Genomic DNA, 15,249 nt, shown 5'->3' with positions numbered 1-15,249 from the left:
GTTTTCAATAACGTAGAATACATTTTTTTTAATCTAAAGATGATATCTACCGTTTTCTGACTGCTTTCCAATAGGTCTTAGATTTTGTAATTTTAATTTGCCCATAACTAAAATTTCGTGTTTTTAAAAAATCCGGAAAAAAAAATATCCTAGAATCACTTGCCGGTAAATGCACTGTCGATTTGGATTTATCCGAAAAACCTACGAATTTCCAGGTCACAACGCAATAATAAAAGGCAGGAAATACGGTGTTTTAGAATTAAACTTCATACGAGCACGTGTATGTCATGGCCTCTGGTTATGGCACAGACGTTAGTATTTCCTCTTCTGAGGCCCCCTCCCCCTATTTCTCTCTATCTCTCTTTCTCTCTCTCTCTTTCTAACTTTCGAAATCTGGAATTACTAACAAAATTGGTTTGTGTTTTAGCTCATCAAGGTTCCTTCAGGACAAAGGATCATGACACCCAGACTTCTACTATTGTTTAATGAAGACACAATAAAGTAAACTATGAATGAAAAAAAAACTGGAAGTTTTCATTGTAGACACAAAAATAAACTCTGGTAAACCCCGAGTTTTCAGCGAAAAACAAACTCCGAAAATACCCTAAAATTTCACGAAAAATAAACTCCAAAAACATGGGATTCTACCCGCATCTCCCAAAATAATGTTACGTTACAGCGCAAAATTCAAACCAGTGCAAAAAACCCTGAAGCCCTCTCTAAGAATGTAAATATGTAAATTTCTATCGAGCTTTTTTTTTTTTTTTTTGCATTGTGACTTTGAGTATTTGTATTAACAGCGATAGTTCTAACGATTTGACAAAACCACCGAGAAACAGCGCATGAATCACATCAGAAATATTACTAGTAAGTACCTTGCTGAGGAAGTGAAGATAATAAAAACCGCTGTCTAAAACACTGCCAATCATTGTTCTCCACACTTGAATCTCGGCAAAAGAGACCTCCATAAAACATTTAATCCCAGGAATGAAGGCCGTGATCTGATACTGGTTATGCATTTTCACAGGCTTACCTTCTGTTGAGTGTCAGATTGCGGACTAATTTATTGTTGATTTTTTGTGTTGTTTACGTTCTTGTTTATTGAATGGTTTCATATAGATCGGCACTAAAGTAGAAGACGAAGCATTTCTGAGAGATAATGACACATTGAGATTGATGGGCACGTGTATCAACAAAAACATCGGGGGTTTTAGCTCTATATGAGGAGAACCCAGAAGTTTTAAAACGTTTACTACTAACTCGGTAGCAGCTTAGTTTGGCAGCAAAGTTCGGTAGCAGTAAAGTTTGGCTGAAGCAGTTTGGCCCATGTTCTTCAAACGCCGGCCAAACGTCTTCAGCAACAAGTATTAATCCACAAAAAAGATGTTTGTTTATTTATGATTCATTATGACATTTATGTATCTGGTTACTTCATTTATTTCCTTGTTACTTTAATTATTAAAAAAAAACATTCAGCAGTACCCAAGGAGTTAATAACAGGTGTGACAGGGCTAAAAAAAAGCCACCCAAAACAGCACACGTCCATTTCCGACAGCTGATTCCAGTGTGAAATAGTTATAACAAAAGCGGGTCTGTGTCTTTCGCGGTTCTTTGCTACAGAATACGCCGAAACACGATAGCAGTCTTTTTGTTTCCCATGAAGTCTATATTCCGCCGATTAAATGGCAATGAGCCCCGAAGCGGACAAACAAGCATTAAATGTCCCTACATTTTTGTTCTGTTCAGCAAATTCCTCTTCAGTTCGCCCTTTCCTTTTGTGATCGTGACGACAGCGGCAAATCCAGAAATGCCTCGTCCCGCGAACCACGGGTGCGTGAGGTAAAGTGAAGAGAACGACATATTAGAATTATCGCTTCAAAAGTCTCTCTATTGCCAATGTGCTCGAGCGCTGGGCTCAAAATCTTTTGGTCCTGGGTTCACTTCTTCTTAGGGGACGTTGGGATTCTGATTCTTCTGATCTACTCATTCCACTCTCCCGCATACTGCAAATTAAAGTCCCTCTTAGGAGGCAACCACAAAAAAGATCTATCCCATTTAACAAGAATGTACATACATGCTGGTCCCATGGCTCCGTTCCCCCTCACATTGAGAGATCGGGCGTCCTGCCTGCTTTGTTTCAGCTGAAGTCGGGACGCGGCCGACTCTACGAGCCGATGGGACCCAATCATACAGAGTCGAAGGCACAGCGATGTGGTGCTCGTCCTGTTCGTGTACGTGTTCAATCATTGCTGAACCAGTCAAGTACCGTTTCCACCAATAGGAAATTCCCCCACAAAGCGCGCGGCCGAGACGGCACCAGGCGGGTTTGTTTCCTTGATGGCAGTCCTGTATCTTTCTGAGGAGAGCGAAACTTGATAACGCAACCAAATTAAATTGGCGCTCATTGGCGAAGCACGTTCCCTCCCATCAGAGCGAGACGGAACTGTCCAAATCGCGAGCACCGGCCCCACTAGAAGCCGTCCCGGCCACGCGCTCCAAGTGGGTCCTTCGTATCGCTGGAGGCAGTACAAGGTTGGACACTCTTTGATTAGTACAATCAGCTCCGGCTGGTCCGGACGTAAGGGGAAATAGAGTGCAGAAACAAGCTACGGTCTATTTTTTAGCAATCGGAATATATATATGTGCTTGCTAATAGCTGACAAAGGCGCGGCTTAGAATACCAGCTTGTTGACCCTCATCGGAAACCACTAGAAACCGATACTGATAGAAAAATGCAATGCGCGTGCAGCGTTGCACTATAGACGTCTCAGGATTTGGTTGGTTGTTGGAGGAACGATCTAGCTTTTATATGGCATTTTAGAGGTTTAGTTTTTTCTACTCTCCAAAGGTGGCAAAACTCAGCCGATACGAAACGGAAACCGAGGCGATTTGTAGACGCGGTAATATTGTCACGGGTGGTGACCAAAATAACAATAAATAAACAGGAAGAACTAAACGTTTAATGTGGCGAACTTGTGCCAAAAATAAAAGGGTACAAAAGAAAACAGCAGAGCGTCGCGGGCGTCGATGTCGGCGAAACCGCAGGATCGAGCGCAGAGGCGAGACTGACTCGACAAGGTCGCGGGCCGCCTCTTATCTAGAGTGAGTCACTGTCTCGAAGATTCGGCGGGGAAGGTTCGAGCGTAGCGCGCTCGGGGCGAGAATGAACACGCACTTTCTAGAACAACAAAAGCAGAGATAAACGATAGAACTTATGTTCGCAGCAAGAATAAACGAGAACCTTCTGCAAGTCTGCGCGCGGCAATATGCTGCGAACTTCTTGGATGTGACTTATTTAGTGGTTTTGGACAGTGCCAAGCAAGCTTCTTATTAAAACCACGCCTTTAGTTTTCTAAATAAGAACCTCATTATGTCTTTATGCTTGACCTCGTAACTATTATAGATTCTGCGTACCTCTATGAATAGGCCCTCTGGCAGTGTCTGGTCCCTCATTAATCTTTGTCACGGGTCAAAGACACATTACAGAATTTAATCGTAGATTTACGTAAAGAGCTTCCTGGTACTTTTAGCACCACTTTCTAACATGAATTCCCGAACTAAGATTGTAATTATTTACTGCAAGGGATGGACATCGTATTTCAAGTAAGTAATCTCACGCGTAATCCATGGCTCGTTCTAATACTGTAAAGTATGTTATCTGATACACCATACCACAAGCACTCCTGTACCAATTTTCTCTTTAAAAACACCCGCACGTATGTTTTCACGTGATTCACTTGAAAGGAACAAAGCAGAATACATTTTATTGATCGCGTCTTCGTCCCGTGCTCTTCTGAAACTGTACACTGTACGCGTGGCAATATAAGCAGGTTTATCGCTAGTACCCAGGTGGCTTCGGAGCTTCGACGTTCCTCTCCACCTAGAGCAACCAAAACAGCTTTATCCGAGGGGAGGCCGAGAGCTTCCTTCCACGCGCACCTCTCGTGTCTCCTAGGCAAGGCACCAGAGATGCGGACAGTCGGAGGCCGACGGCACGCTGCAAGGTGACGCTGCTAGTTTTCGTCGTTCCGTCCTTGCTCAGCTAAATGTGGTTTCTTGCTCTTGAAACCATTCTTTCCTGTCATCCGTGTCCTATAAAAAGAGTAGTGGCAGTGACCTGGCGCAATCTGGGGCCCTAATACCATAAAAGAGTGGAATGAACTTTCTGACGAAACTGTTTCCACCGTGTCTGAGTCTCTTTTTTACGACAGACTGCCACGCGATGGTTGGGCAGGCTGTCACGACTGAATAGAATATAATATCTCCCCTACGTTTACCTTCTCTAGTGGAAAATGTGCCGGGTTCTGTGGGTAGCACTATATTGCACTGTTTTGCGATTTTTCTTTTTTTTCTATATGGGTTATTGATTTATGTGCTTCTTTTTTCTATTGTGTCTGATGTGAGTGGAGGGACTCGTGCCTCTTTTTGTGACACTCAAACATTTTTTTTCTCGTGTTTGGCTGATTTTGTGCAAGCGCATATTCCTTCACCTGTGAGCTTGTGTTTCTGCTTATTTGTACATTGTGTACACAAGTACCAAGTCATGTTATACGCAAATGTACTATAGCTCCCCCCCCCCCCCTGCTATAATGCCTCTGGCGCTGTGGGGTAGACTGAAATCTATAAATAAATAAAAAAGTACCATCAAAAATAGCGAAGTTCTAAAGCCGCACCCTGAAAATGAAAATCTAAAGCCACACTCTAAAAGCCTCACTGCGTCTGCTTTGCCACAAGGCACTTGGGAGAGTAAGAACGTTGGGCCAAGCACTATCGCGATACAAATGTATCGCGATAGTATCTTAGAGACAATATCGAGTATATATGTATCGATAAAAATTTGAAAAAATGTACGTGTACTTATGTAATGAAATACATTCGCGATGTATCGCTTCTATGGCGATACTCTTGGAGGCTTGGGGATCTCATTGTCGTCGAATATTTACTGTCGTTTTTTTGTTTTTTTTTGTGAGAAACTAAAAAACTCTGTATTTGTATTTGTGGTATGCATTTGCCTCAAAACCCCATTCACAAAGAAAAAAAAAGGGGGGGGGGGGTTGTTTTGTGATATGCATCGGTCAGGAAATCTGAACAAAGGTGAAAAAGGCAACAAACAAAATAAAGGTGGTTCTAAGAACACTCCCTCGCAAAAGTAGCCGGAGAGACTCCTCTCAGAACACTATTTTGCCCTGAAGGTGTGTGCCAAATTGAGACACCTTTACGGCAAAACAGGGTTCATTTCGGACAGACGCTTTTTCTCAAGCATGGAAAATCGTCGTTCGTCTCCAGTACCTATGTGGGTCATTGGGGCGAAACGATGTTTTTTTAGCAGCATTCGCAATGGTAGCTGTAAACAGATGAAAAGTTTGAGGTAAGGGGAGGAGCATAAACTGACATAAAGAGAGGAACACAAATTCTGCCAATTGCTTTCACCACGAACTGCACCCATCCCCAACTACCACTTTTCGGTAAAATTAATTTCTTTTTGTATCTGTATCTGTATTGCGGAATACATTTTTGTCAAATTTATTCAACTACACTTAAATCTAAATTACTCCATAGGAAAGTTATTTTTTCTTTAATATTTATAAGTGGAGCTCTTGGTTTTGAAGTTCACGCTTGTGAAAGTCTCCGAAAGAACTATGGGTGGAAACTTTATTCACAAATGAATATTTAAATAATTTACAGGCACAATAAACGATGAGTCACGTTAATCACTTACTGAACTATGGCAACGTGTTCGGGCAATCATTAAAAACATATGTTGGCAGTTGTTGAAGTTACCTAATCAAAAGCTTTCTGCTGGATGGTTTGAAGTAAACTAAGTTTTTTTTAGTTATCATGTTTAATCTGGTCGAGTAATGTTTTATTTTTCTCAAATAGGTCCGGAAAAATATACTAAAATGATAGAATAGACATTTAGTCAAACTTCCCAGGCATCAAGGAGAATGCTGGGAACATAAGTGCACGCAGTGTTCGCACTCACCTTATCTATCAAAGATTCGAAGTAAATAATAAAAAAAGCCCCGATAATCACGCGTGCTAAGAGCGACTTGTTTTGGGGTTTTACTTTTGAACAGTTACTGCTGCAAAAGGCAGCACGCGCAGCGCGTGAAACTACACTCGCGCACGCTCCTTGGTACCAGTGTGGTTTAGCAAAAGCTATATTAGAGCTCAAAGAATCTCTCATCTCTGTGTACATGCGCAAAGATGCGCGATGTACGCGTGCTCTGAGCAATAGGCAGGCATAAGAAGTATGACAATTAGGCTCGTGCGCTTGCAGATTAATTATTTATAATGTTCGGTTGACGTCATAAAATGACACCTGTTGCTTTCTGTAATGACAACAACTGTGCATCCGACCAACAAGGTCCACACTTATGCAAAACTAATTTCAATTCAGTTTTTTCTTCTTTTTTTTTACGGAGCAGATGCTTTGCGATAGTTGGCCGTGTATGGCAATTATAAATTCACATTGTTCAGTTGTAAATTTATTCAAACCTTCAAAGACTATACTAGGTGTCATGGTTCGGCCAATTCACCTTCAGATCAGTGAAACCACACAAGTTATCTACTCTACGGGTCTGAATTTGCGGTACTCGGCATCTGAAAAAAGGGGAGGGGGTTGTTTTAAACACACTTAGTCGCTGTAACACTGGAGGTAGGACAAGTTCGAAGAGCCAATTTAATGGCATGGTGAGCCAGTGCCAAAACCTAGCTGCAGGGTTTATTTTTTAAGAAGAAATGTTAGCTTATTCGCTTCCAGCAAACTTACGTTGTGCCAGCTAGGAACTTGTTACTTATCCTGTTTGACTTAATGCACGGTAGTTAGCTAGCCGACATACGAAGGTGCATAAACATTTGAGGACTGTTACATGTTTGTCAGCACCCTTCTTACGTAATGCCCTTGAGAAAGGGCCCTCAAGAAGTCAATAAGTGAAATTGCGAGTGACCCTACTCAAAGCCAGTGGGGAAAAAAATGCCCGGAAACATTTTACCCAAGGTTTTTGTTGTTGTCGTTTTCGACATTGTCATCGTCGTCGTCGTTGTTGTTGTCGTTGTTGTTGTTCTTGTTGTTATGGTTGTTGTTGTTTTCATGGTCACCTTATAGAAATATTTTCGCCGACTAAACCGGACCTCGGTTTCACCGTCTATGCAGTTAACACTGCAATCGGGGCTCAAGTACATCAACGCGGTCCTCATTCCCATCGGACTCCGTGCCTCACTCGAGAAGGCATGATACGTGGTGTTGGCCCCGCCAAGAAAGCGCAAAAGAAAGATCACGGAGCAAATTTGCCAAAAAAGACGCATGATTAAAACTGGTCGTGTCCCGCGCCTGCTACGGTGCGGGATACTGCCAGCTAACCAAGAGAGGTTGGCGCGAACTTGAAACCCTCAACCATCAGGCCATGAGCGTGGTCACCGGTCTTCCGAAGTTCATCCCTATCGGCAAGCTTCGGTAGAAGACAAATTAACTCCTTGCAATACATCATCTCGGCTGGGAAATGGGCCCACCATGAACGTCTGCAGCACTCCCAACAAAGCTGCGACAAAGCTGGGCTCCTTGCACCTGCCGCCGCTACAGCCCTCCTTCCTTCTCTGTGAAGAACTGGCCGACATCACAGGCACCAGACGCCATTTTCGCAAGAGAGACCTGCAAACCCTCGCCAGGCTCACCAAAGCCCACGAGAAGGTGGTCAGCACCTGGAAAGACACGCTCCATAGCAGAGTGATCGCCTACAGGGACGCTGCAGCGGATGACGGTCCTGCAGAACCCCTGCGCTTTGCGGCTGTCGTCTTCCCACAGCCCATCCCCACATCTCGTAAGCTCCCATCGAGTACCGCAAGCAAGAAAGGGGAACCTGAAGCCATCGCCCTGGCATACGAGACCCTTCTTCGCGAACACCCCGTCATCCGCTTTTGAGAACTGTGGGTCTTCACAGGATCGCAGGGCGTAATAACAGAATGCAAGAAAGCCCGAAATCGCAGCCGCAAGGTGAAGTTCATCAATAAAGTCAATTCAAGCCTCTTGTAACAGGACACAGATACGAAAATCATTTGAATCGCAGCCCACGCCGGCATCAAGGGAAACAAAAAAGCTCACGATCTCGCACACGCCTTCCTCCGTGCAAATATGGAGGATCTTTCGCTTCCATCAAGATACAACAGGTACGCTGCTTCTTGCATTCAGCAGGACACGTTCCAGGTCCCCCAAGACTACGGCCCAGGGGAGGAACCCCTTCGAATCAAGGGAAACTGCAAAATCAAGTTATTGGAACTGCCTCCGCCTACCACGCCCCTCCTCTTCCCCCGGGCGTCGGTCGGCGTAAAAGCGTTCGACTCACTAAAATCAAACTCGATGACCTCTGGACCTCAGCCAACTTAGTCAAGTGGAGCAAGGGCCAAAATACGGGCGAATGCAGAGATGCGCACTTAAAAAAAAAGCGCATGGTCCGCACCTCCTCTGGAGATGCCCTTCCCACCCCCTATCAAGACGACAAGAGAAGGCACGTTCTCTATGGCACGAACAACTTGGACGACTGAACCCCCCCCCCCTCTTCCCCCAGACAAACAGCTGGGCTCCTTGAACTGCCTGCTAAACGTCATCTTCGAAGCCAGGCTCGACGACTACATGTAAGCCCACCCTCGTATGCCTACGTCCAAGGTGCGTGGTGACCGACCGGCGGTTTCCCCCTCCCCTGTCCCCTGTTCATGGCATTAACGAATCCATTTCACTCCCTCGCCCTCAACCGCTTGCGCATGCACGGAAAGGCGACGACGACGACGTCGTGAAAGATTTATGTACAGGGTGCGGCCCTAATAACCATCAGATTTGGCTCGCACTGCAAAATTCAAATATCATAATATACATATCATGAGGTTCTGGACGCGAACTTCTTATTTAAAACAAGTTTCGATATCCATTTTGCCAAGAGCTTCGCTGAAAAGGAATAAAATCTTTAAAAAATAGTGAATTTTCTGTATCCTATACCGGCTAGTTCGTCTTGTACAGGCTGACTTGCGAGCTCGCCTCGTGGTGTCGTTCGGAACGCAAAAACCGATGACAAACGCTACAGTCGAGGCTGGCGACGATTCGACGGTTCAGTCCCGTATTCCGGTACACTGCACAGAGTGTTTCCAAGCGCTTTTCGGGCGTAAAACAATTCGTATAAAAAAACAAATGAGCTGAATGCAATGAAACTTTCTACAAAGGTATCTTTAGTAATCCGTAATTGACCACACGTAATTGGGATGCGTGCTCAAAGGAGCTCGAACGACTTCATTGCCTCAAATATTAAAATCCCAAGACAGCACTTGCTGATCTCTGGAATTCGCACAATAGAGATTAAATGAGACGTTTCTAAGGTGGTCTATACGTTACAAGTAATTGTAATTATATTTATTTATAATGTTCTGAGGTCCGTAAAATTCCTAAGCATGCCGTTATAGACGTCCTTGTCCCAGTTGGTAGAGAGCCAAGATTGACAACGCAATAATTCCTGTGTTCATAGAGATCCACGAAGAATACATTTCCACGACATTTTGGCCTTCAAGAAGCTTGAAGGACATGAATATAATAGAATATTAAAATCAAAAATAGCGCTTCAAACTGATCATCTGGGAAATTTCTAGAATGAAGAGGTAATAGCACGTCACTGGGGTCGCCCGTACGTAACGCGCCCGTAGGCATACTAAATACATTAGCTAAAGAATGAAAAAAATTTTAGATCTTAAGAGGTCCCTAGCGTCTAGGCATGTTCTTATATACAGCCTAGTACCATTCTATGCGGAGTCAAAAGTGACTACAAGAGAGGCAAACTCTCCATAGAAATCCGCCAACTACAATAGGAATACTATCGAGGTAATATGACGGAAGTAGCAGGTCCTTAGGACGTTCTATCGCGGACAGTATGAGCTGAAACGGCGCTCCGGCCTGTGCACGGCACTAACTGCGCCGCCTGTCGCATCGCTCCCTAAACACGGCGCACCCTGAGGCCGAGATAAATTCTCACTTGCGCTCACTGCGCCGCTGCGCTCTTCCGGCCGTCTGCTAGCGAAAATAGTGGCCGAGGGAACCACCATCACGATGCGTGTGCGGTGTAGCCCAATGGTCACGCTTTCAGCTAACGTGCCTTTCAGTGCATTTCAAGAAAGCGCCGAAGTGGAAAATGCGTTGTCACTCTCGTACCTCCTCGAGGAGCGCTGCCTGACGAAGCTGCCTTGGCCTCCAAAAGGAGCCGATCTGAATATCATCGAAAACCTTTGGAGGTGCATCAAAGTAGCCATGGCACGGCGTCTCTCCACCGCGCCACTGCCCACAAATCGTGGAAAGCAATCGGAGGTGAATGGGAGTGGCTTCGGGCTGGGCCAGACTTCGTGGCCGCGCTCTACGATTTTTTACCAGACAGGATAGGAGTTGTGGTCGACGGTCAGGGGAGAATGACGCGGAATTAAATTATTTTGCAAGTTTTACTGCGCCTCAGGACGCCCCGAACCGGACTTCTGCCGATTAGAACAAAGCTTGATGCTACGGTGGCGACACACTCTTTGACGCCGTTAACCACGCATACTTTTCTGGGGTGCCTCCTTCATCCCGATATTCTTGTACGATGCAGTTGAACTTCCACGCCGACTATTAATCGTTTGTGCCTGACATTGTCCTCTGCAAATATTTTTTCGATTAAGTTTCGATCTCCTTCTCCTGACAAATATATGACCGTTTGTCCCACCTTATTAAGACTAGGAATTTGTTAACAAAAAACTGGTGTCTTGTTTGTTTGAAACAAACATGTGGGCCCGGTAATAAAGAAATAATATTTTTGAAGCTTTTCATATCAATCAAGGTTACAAAACCTTCTAAGTAACAAGTATGCTTACTGGTTGTTTTTTTTTTGTTTTTTGTTTTTTTAATGTGTGATCAATGAAAAAGAAAAAAAATACCTTGTAGCCGGACTAATAAATCCGGCATACTGATTTTGGCCTATATTTTACGATGTCCTACTTCGTGCATGCACCTATAATCAAACAAAAACAACCTGCAACGTCGTTTTATGTGACCTTCAAAAACGATAATCGCAGCTGCAATTTAAGACACTTCAACAATTTTTTCTTCACCAGTCAGCGTTTTTTCTACGGGATTCTGCGCGATAGAGTAAAGTTAATCAAATCAAAAAGAGGGACGACAAGTGTAATCTTTTGTTCCCCCCGCCGCCCTACCACACATGCCCGCTGTCGCAGCCGCCGTCTCGCTTGCAGACAGCCGGAAGAGCGTACACTGTTAGCAAAAATAACACGCCCAGACGTGTAAACCGTTGTCCCATAGCGGACACGTCGAAACGTGTTCGTTTTACACGAGGCCATCTGTGTTTTTCGTCTACACATGAGGTGCTGTGTAAACTTAACACGCTACACCGTGTCTGCCTTCCGCAAAACCGTTTCGAGCGTGTTCCTTATGAAACATGGCGGCCAGCGGCCGAGAACAGGCGAGAGACGAGCCCAGCGAGCCGCGCGCCTTTCAGCCGAATTGAAAGCACACAGGGCGGGTTAGTTCTCGTTCGATGTCTTTTATACACAGTAGTGTCTTCAAGCGGCGGACGTAGCTACTTGCAAAGGTACGTACGTGTGTTGTCGGCGGTCGGCGGCGTCAATAGTTTCAACGAGCCGCTAGACAAAAAAAGAAAAAAAAACGAATGCCGAACTCACATCGATAAATAACTTGAGCAAACTATTTAGAATCGGGCAATAACTTGCGCCACCTATCGAGATTTCTAGCAGCCTGTTTTTAAAAAGAAGACGAGTCTGTTAACACTGGGAACGACCACGGCCACACAGCAACCCTACATACAACGCAGGCAACACAGCACACAGCTACACGGCACCGACATATACACAAACACAACAACCGACACAACGCCCGACACTTCCTACTCGATATCCATTTCTCCTCGCGGCGCATATAAGCTTGACATGTGCGGGTGAGCTCCCTGGTCACTGACCATTAGAGATTTATAGAAGAATACACAAAACACGGCGCAATGGACAGCCGTGTGTTAGAACTGTTTGCATTTAAAAAGTATGGAGGCAAAATCTATAATGCTAGTCCGTTGCAATAAATAATGATATGTTAACAATAAATCTTAAACCGGCCATGAAAAAGTTCCAATTTTTGTTATTTTTTTGCTTGACCAGTGTTATGAGCAGTCCGACTAGCATGAATCAGATAGAAAAACAAATTATTGGGATTTTGTCATTACGTAAACAATAATAAATGAAAATGATCCTTGCGCAAAGCATTTTTTATATATTTTTTGTGAAGGACATCGGGACATCCGCCCAACACTTCACTTCCGCTAGTTGCAGCAGTTGCAGTACGGGAGCAGACGCCTTCACTTTTGGGGCGTTTTGATGCAGTTTGTTGTCGTATGTCGTGTCGGTGTCGAGAAGAGCGGTGGGGCTTGGGAGTTTGTGACCGGTGTTATTGGTGAACACTGGTGTGGGGCGGTAATGCGTCTTTTTTTTATACTGCCACCACCCCGAACTTTGAAGATACACGGGCCCGTAGCAGTGTATTGTGCTGAATCGCGAGCTCCTTCTCTGTTGACGTCGCTTTCCTGGTACCACTCGTGGATACTGCAAGCGTTTAAACAGTGTGCACCGTCTCGCCTACATCCCCGGTGACGTACTCGACCTGTTGAAACTTATTGCTTCCGTCATTTTAGAGTACGCAAGGCAGTTATCTCGTTGTTTTGGTTTCGGTTATAAAAGCAAGGTAAAACGCTCGTAGTTCCCGCCCTCAGTACACGTTGGACATCTTCAACACTTTGACACCGGATAACTGAATGAACGAGGATTTACATTCACTTCCGAGGTTACTCTCGCCGCTTCCTCACCGTTGAGCAGCAGGATGAGCTGGCGACAAGCCGCGGATGAAAGGCTGGAGCATCAACAGCCCAAGCGCACTCGGTGCCGATGCGGGCGACGCGGGTTTCTGTCAACCGGGAGGCCAGCACAAACCGTGACCATTCCAGCTCTTCGTCATGACACGGTGTTGCAGAGAGCAGGGTAAAATACAGCTACACGGATCGCCGAAGCAAACGACTGCTATCTTAAATCTTGGCTTGTGATTGCGCCTTTGTAGTAGATCATCTTATTCGTTTTGCTGGAGAGACGCAAACGACGGGCGTAACAAAATCGCTTGCATATTCCGCATATCTCACAAAAGCATTTACCCTGTCACCTTGCGAAAAGCGCGAAACACGGAGTCTGCACTTTCCTAAGCTTCCCGTTTTTTACCTGCTTTAGAGCAGTTTGTACCTGCTAGTAGATATGCCTACTGAAACTGAAACAGGGCAGTGCCAGAGAGAAAGAGACAAAGTTGAGAAAGCTTGCTCGCTCTCTAATTTCTCAACTCTCAAGTGATTGTACCATAATAAATGCACCAACGCGTCTTCCAAAATAAAGAAAGAGCACTACGTTCACAACATAAAAAATTGTCTCAGTACATGCATCTGTGGGCAGGTAGGAAACCTTGCCCTTATTTATTCACGCCGCATGATTGCCGCAACAAACTCGTTGCAGGACCGAATCATACTCGAGCGGTGTGCGTCGCTATGCAAACGCAGTCCAAGACGAAGCATAAAAAACGGCAGATTTAAGACAACAATCCGGAGTCCATTATTCAATTAAAACAACGTAATTTTGTTGAAAACGCCCGCTGCTTCTTACTCACGGTATGTGTCGGGATACTTCCACAGTTCGAAACGGAACGAGGGAAGATTTACTTTTAAAAACGCTCGCTGCGTCCTCCCGGACCAGCTGGACCGGATCAGCTGACGACGACGGGACTGTACCCGTTGAACCTCCACCACGCAACAAACAATTTGCGCTCCGTGTTAAAAGTGTGGTTCAAACAGACCCGGAATGCAAAGCACCGCACTACACACGACGAATGTTTCAGCTCTTTTTCGCATCGCCGGGTTGCACCAAACAGAACGAGATCGCCGAAGTCAACGCCGCGCTGTCGTGAACCTTGGCTTCTGGTTGCGAACTCGTGGACCCTGTGACTCCCTTCGCTTTCAAAGCACACACGACGATTACGAGTGCTACTTTCCGTCTGCCAGGAACATCACAGGGGCACTTCTCCGGTCACGTCTTCACTATGTGCTCGCAAACTCCGAAGCTCTATGCGAAGCTTCTCGCGTCCCGTCAAACCAAAACAGTAGCGACGCCATGCGTACTTGCCGGATTTTCTCCGGTCAAACAAACACAACGAAAGCCAACCGGCGCTTGCTTCCAGCGTACATCGGCGTTGCGCTTGCGCCGTGGCCAGATCGCCAGATCGCTTGCAGTTGAAGGTTGAAGCAAAAACGAAACCAACTGCAATGTCACGTGTTCACATCGAGGACACGCTTTTTATATCCATTTTAACTGTTTGGAACGAATAATTAGACCCATAACTTTATTTGTGGTGTCTAAGAAACTGTTATCAGGACCCCTAAACTAAATACAAACATGGGCGACATGAAGCGAGCCGCATTGCCATCGACCAGAAGATGGCGGCGAGCCCGGTAAGCGTGGGTTTCGCCAACGTCCTGCGACATGGTGCAATTGCTTTTTGTGCATATCTGTCTCCGAGAAATGTTTCTTTCCGCGGCATTGGTCTCGACGGTCCTTTCTAAGTGTGTCCCCAAGCATTCCGGTGCTTCGATAGCCGGCAATGCCGCGGTCGTCGCCGGGGGCGATGCGTGTTTTCGAGGTCGGCTACACGGTTATGCGTGTATGACCGAACCAAAACACGTTTTTTACAACCTCGCATGATTTCTGAACGAATTATCCGTTACTCATCGTGTAAATTTATGGTAATTTGTGTAAATGGCGTGTTTTTCACCCCAAATATTCGCCAAATACACGGGACTTGCTAACAGTGTAGTGGCGCAGCGAGCGCAAGTGAGAATTTATCTTGGACTCAGGGTGTGCCATGTGTGCGGAGCAAGGCGACAGGCGGCGCAGGTAGTACCGTGCGCCGGCCGGAGCGGTGTTTCAGCTCATATTGTCCGCGATAGTACACGTAGATTTTTATTAGGAACAGGAATTCAGTAAATGCTGCTCTCTTCTGTCAAAAAAAATATTCTAGTTTATATTCGTGACAAGAGACGAAATATTAGGCAGCGTTGGCCATTCCTACGCGCAGCGTGTCAGCGATAAGTCAGAGGCCGCGCGCAGCGCCATCTCTCGCTATCACCGCAACTCTGT

The sequence above is a fragment of the Ixodes scapularis genome, unplaced genomic scaffold, assembly GCF_016920785.2.
Source record: "Ixodes scapularis isolate PalLabHiFi unplaced genomic scaffold, ASM1692078v2 PGA_scaffold11__112_contigs__length_91849675, whole genome shotgun sequence".
In the NCBI taxonomy this organism is placed as follows: domain Eukaryota; kingdom Metazoa; phylum Arthropoda; class Arachnida; order Ixodida; family Ixodidae; genus Ixodes; species Ixodes scapularis.
Note: the sequence above shows the minus strand (reverse complement) of the source record.